At 34.5% G+C, this 6,000-nt stretch overlaps 1 long non-coding RNA gene across 1 annotated transcript; it reads right to left on the bottom strand.

The window, feature by feature from the left end:
* Window positions 1–1,854: 1,854 nt before the first annotated feature.
* On the bottom strand, window positions 1,855–4,293 carry LOC104245484 (uncharacterized). The gene is made up of 3 exons (XR_715745.2): window positions 3,406–4,293; window positions 2,349–2,518; window positions 1,855–2,043 (listed from the first exon to the last, which is right to left on the bottom strand). It is a non-coding gene; the product is annotated as an uncharacterized lncRNA (long non-coding RNA).
* Window positions 4,294–6,000: the final 1,707 nt, after the last annotated feature.

The raw sequence follows: 6,000 nt of genomic DNA on the forward strand, positions 1-6,000 counted from the left end.
TCCTCTTGATTCTTCCTCCAAGCTTCAAGCTGATGATGGGCACCCTTTGCAAAATCCAACAGTATTTCGTCATCTGATTGGGAAGTTGAACTATCTTACTAACACGCACCCAGACCTTTCTTTTGCAATCCTTACCCTCAGTCAATACATGCAGAGACCATGTAAGTCTCATTTCTCTGCTGCCTTAAGAGTGCTCAAATATTTGAGCTACGATCCAGGACAAGGAATTCTTCTCTCAGCAGCTTGCATTTTGCGATGCTAATTGGGCCTCTTGCAAGGATTCTAGGAGGTCCGTAAGTGGATTCTTCATCACACTAGGAGGAGCACCCATTTCCTAGAAATCAAAGAAACAAGTTTCAATCTCTTTATCTTCTGCAGAGGCAGAATACAGATCTATGAGAAGAGTAACTGCAGAACTTACATGGTTAGTTCGACTCCTTGAAGATCTCTCTGCACCAATAAGTCTTCCCATACCTCTTCATTCTGACAGCAAGGCAGCCATTCACATCATATGTAATCCCGTCTTCCACGAGCGCACAAAACATGTAGAACTTGACTGTCATTTTGTGCGTCAACAGTTCTTTTCCGGTTTAATTACCGTTTCTTTTGTTCCGTCTATAGACCAACTAGCGGATCTCTTCACAAAACCACTTTCTGGGGTTTCTCACTCCAAAATTTTGAGCAAGTTAGGGGTCACAAAGTTACCCTCCAACTTGAGGGGGGATGTTGGGAAGAAGAAACTATGTCCTAATTCTAACAGTCATGGAGATTCACTTAAAGAAGATGGGTGAATTGGTCATGCATGTTAAGTCCTTAGATAGCGGGGGACAAAATTAATGGGTTAGGAAACATCAATTAGTGGGCGTGGGGGACATAAATTAATGAGGGTTAGTAAGAAGATTATATTATTAGGAGACAAAAGTTAGTGTGTTAGTATGAGAGAATAAATATATATGTAAGTGTATAGTATAAACATGGACAAGAGAAAGAAATGAAAACACGAAAGTTTTTCCTCAACCAAGTTTTTCTTTCAATTTCTTACACAGAGTAAATCGATCCCTAAGGAAACCCCGAAAGGATTGTCGCGTGATGTGTACAAGAAAGTAACAAAGTGTTTTGACTACAGAATGATACTTGTTTCTTGGAACGAGTTAGATGAATATGGATTGAATCCCCATTTAAGATTTGCCTATATTTTAAATGGGTGAAAATTATTTTTCCCCAATAATGTTCGTTTTAAAATAAAGCTCTCCCTCTAACCTTTGAAGTAACCCCTCCAAATGACTTTTGACTACTATATCTTTATTTACTTCTCACATTTAGTTTTTTTTGGCTATATAATAAGACTAGTCAATTTGCCTGCGTTTCGTGCGGTCGTTAAAAACATCAATGAATTTATAAATAACTTTTTGTAAGTATAGTTGAGATAGAAGAAATAAAATTCAACAGAAAGATAAAACAGAAAATTTGAAATTGAGAGCTAAGTTTATCATCTAACATCATGAAAACTCTGGTACCATGGTCAATTGAGGAAGGTATTGCAATATCATGTATAATCATAGATGATATCTTAACACTTTATATAGGTCTGTAACATGATATGATCTCTGAACTTCTTTCTAATATAAATGACTAATTGGTGTTTATGCATTTTTAGAGCAATATAAATGATTAATTTCCCACTTTGCCGATAGAATTAATGATTACTGTAAATAGAAATCATGAATATTGCATATTCTTTTCGAGTGTTAAATAAAAAACGATGCGCATTCACTTATAAAAAAAAGAAGGATATAGATTTGCTTAGACTATGTGATGCTTACAAGCTTTTCACATAATATTTTTTCACCGTAATACTATTGAGTTTGCTTCAAATGGTAATATATGAGTATTTTTTGGACAAAATTTACAAGACCTTCATTCCTTGTCACACTAAATGAAAATCTTTCATAATCTTCTGCAACATTTTTGTAGGACTCTTCCTCATTTTGCCGATCCCTTACATTTGAATAATTTGTTGTCGCTCTAGAGTGTTATGTAACCCTATACAAACATCATACATGTATTATTGCAAAGCTACAGTATCAAACACCCAAGACTGCAATATAAATATGCTCTATGTCCGTCTTCCAATTAATAATCACAATGCCAAAAGATCTTCTTTAACTCAATACTGAATACAGAATATTTATCAAGATAAATAAGGCAGGGAAAAGGAAACATGAAAGAGTTCTCATCATATCCAATTAAGGAAAGACTCTATCGCAACGTAAATATATATAGAACCAAAAACAATGTGTAATATGCACATCAAATGCAAGGTTGAAATAGTTTTTTCTGGAATGCACCTGCATTCTAATCGATCAGATGCTTTTGGTGCAGGCATCCGAAACTGGAAGCAAGTTGCTATATAACAGGTCTTGGGTATCTCTTGTGCCTTGTTGTTGATAACTCCAAGTAAAATTTGAAGTAACTCTCTTCGAATCTCGGCCGAATAAATTGATCATCCAATTTGACTCTGTTAATAGAAATTAGAATGAAAAAAAACATCATTCACCGAGCATAATCTTATTAACTTTCTGCTTTTTCATATATGCTTATCTCCTTGAGCAATTGCTCCTTTTCGAATGTTCATCTACATATATATAATATATGGTATTACGCCAGTCGTCATATATTAGATTTGGTTCAAAACAATGTAGTCTCAAATTTAAAAGATTTACCTTTGGACTCGGATAAACATTAGTTAGCAAGTATTGGTGTTTGAATTAACTTTTATATATTTGATCTTCTACCCACAAAAGATAGTGTAAAATTTCTCCTACTTTTATTACTTTTAAAACAATGGAAAGCAGAAGCAAATGGACAATCGGCCACACATCCATCTTCTTTTCCCTTTTTGTTTCATCTCTGTTTTTCTCAGTTATCTATTCTTATGTTTTCCTTTTTATTTTTTTCCCTAATCAGCACATCATTTTTTTCCAACAAAATGATCAGCTAATACAAAAAGGAAATTATTAAAAACATACTCTTCTTTTTAAATAACACCCATTTTCATGCCGGTCGAAACTCCATTCTTACTTCTATGATTAATTCTGTAAAATTAACATACTTCTCCTCTTAAGTTTGACAAACAAATATCAAAAAATATCTTTTCCTTTATTAGCTCCTCAAATAAATCAAAGAGAAAAAGAAAACAATGGACGTCACTATACAAGCACACCAGAGGAAATCAAGAATATACAAAATCATACCGAAGTATGAAAGTAGAGTATTATTCATTCTATTAAAATAAAGAGGTACACATTTATTTTGCAGCCAACATCATTAGGATACGTAAAGAATAATATAGAAAAGAACCAAATTCTTGACATTATTTTAACCGTTATGAGAACCAAAACTCACTCGACAGCACTCTTCCTGTGAATTTTTGGGACTGGCGAGTTATTTTACTGCCTGACCTTTGGAGGGTCTGCCTCTCTTCTGTGTTGGGGGAATCAGTTATTTCTCCTCAAGAATTCCTTTGCCATCTATGATATTTATGTTAGACTTACAGTAATAAAAATAGGGAAATAAATCAACCAAGTGATGGAATTTAATGGGAAAAGGAACATGGTTGTATAGAATCCCATTGCTTTGCATCGACAAAATCTACAACAACTATTTTAATTATTCTCAAACAATAAGCAGATAGAGTTACCCCAAAAACAAAAAATAATTCATACAGAAAATTGTGAAAAAAACTCATTATTATCCAAAAATCAAATGGAGAACCATATAGTAAAAATGAATGTATTCACAGATCTTAATAAAACTCCATATACACATAAAGAATTTGTGAATAACCTAACTCCCCTTATTTACCATACACAAAATTTTTATAGTCAACCATTAAAACACATGGCAGAAAAATCCTAAGGTTCCTGCGAGCATCATGATAATTTTGTAGGAAACTCTACTTCTAATAATTTAAAATATTTGCAAACTTTAGCAACACAAAATGCAATAAAAAGCAAACTATCGGGCACGACTTTCAAACAATATGCAACATTGACTAAAGAGCCCTAATTAATTTCAAAAGTTAGTACGAAAATAAGATGAAAAGGAGAAGGTGAGAAGCTTCAGCAGTATATCTGCTTGGACTCATCGTTTGTTACGCTGTAAAGATTTGCTCCTACAACTGACACAATCAAACCTGAAATTTCATAACCCGTGGATTTCCGCGTGAATTATGAAGCGTTGTAGAGAAATAATGAGGCTCTTCGGTTATCGATGTTGAAGGGAACGGCTGAAACGTTGGTTTTAATTAGTCGTGACTTTTGGACTTTCACAGGAGTATTAAGTTTAATGAAAAAACTTAGGAAAAAAGGCAAAAAAAAAAAAAATGACAAAAAAGATAAATAAATAGTATTCTAGGCACTCCTTCATTTCCCTACTCTCTCTCTCTCTATATATATATATAGATTTTTTACTTTCAAGAACAATTAATACTAAAGGCAAAATAGAAAATAAACAATCAATTAGATCTTGATTTTATAAAGTAACAAGTATTTTAGATCAATGTTTTAAAAGGCGGGGACGTGAGGCGAGGCGTTTTACCTCTGACGAGGCAAGGCGTAAGCCTTGAGACATGGGGAGTAAGTCCCACGGATCTTTAAATTTTACTAATTTCAAGAATTAAAGATAGTATAAAATAAAAATAACTATAAAAATTATATTAAAATAGCAAAATTATCTCAAATAATCTATTTATAATATTTATAAATTATGACATATATCATAATATGCAAATTAGCTGCAATGTCGTTACAACTCAAACATCAAAAGTAATGTATTCGATGAGAAATTTTATATGTACCTCTTAAGGAGTAATGAATATATTTTTTAAAATACTGCTTTTATTTAATATTCTTTCTATTTGAAAGAGAATTTATATAAAAACATAATTCTCAATTTAAAAATATGATTCTCTAGCATCATTTATGTCACGACCCTAACCCCGAACCCGGTCGTGATGACACCTCTCGTGAAGACAAGGCTAGAACTAAACCCAATTCACTTGTTAAAGCAGCTAAACAACATGAAAGCAGTCTAAAACATGATTTAATGATAATAAGTAGCGGAAATACAACCCGACACAACCCTAACCGGGGTGTCACAAGTCATGAGCGTCTATAGGCCATAATACAAGTATGCTAAATCCATAAACTAGTACAAATGTTTGAAGGGAAATAGAAATGATAAAAGAGTAGAGACACGGGGCTGCGGACGTCAACAACTACCTCGTAGTCTCCGAACGCTCGCCTAAAACTAGAGGATCAGCACTTGGGAGCGGTACCAGCTATGCCTGAATCTGCATACAAGGGTGCAAGGAGTAAAGTGAGTACTCCAACTCAGTGAGTAACAAATGTAAATAACGATTGAAAGTAAGAAAACACGTAAGGCACAATGCATTCTATAATGAAGCAGTAAAACCATTTAAAAGCAGTAAGACAGTGAAAAGTCAAGTAAAATCCTCTTTCAACAAGTAAACAAGTAATTGACAGGTAATTAAGGTAAAGTAAACAAATAGAAGTTCGCCCCTCGGGCACAGTATCAACAAATCCGCCCCTCGTGCAACATCTCAGAACAATACCAGCCACTCGGGCTCAATCTCACATCACATAGGTACCCGCGCTCACTGGAGGTGTGCAGACTCCTGGAGGTGCCCCTTACGGCCCAAGCGCAATAACAAGCCATCTCGTGGCATCAAAACTAGGCCTTCGACCTCATATCAATCAAGCCACCTCGTGGCGTACATATCTCAGGCCCTCGGCCTCCAAATCAGTATCAGTGTTTACTCACAATGTAGGCCCCCGACCTTACTCAGTCAAAAATCATCACAAGCCTCTCGGGCTATAGTAAAATAGTGTTTCTCAGCCAAAATATCATTTAAAATATCACTTAAGTCTTAAAACTGAGTAAACATGGCTGAGTAGTAAAACAATGGAAATTAACATG

Source organism: Nicotiana sylvestris, chromosome 8, assembly GCF_000393655.2.
Source record: "Nicotiana sylvestris chromosome 8, ASM39365v2, whole genome shotgun sequence".
NCBI lineage: Eukaryota > Viridiplantae > Streptophyta > Magnoliopsida > Solanales > Solanaceae > Nicotiana > Nicotiana sylvestris.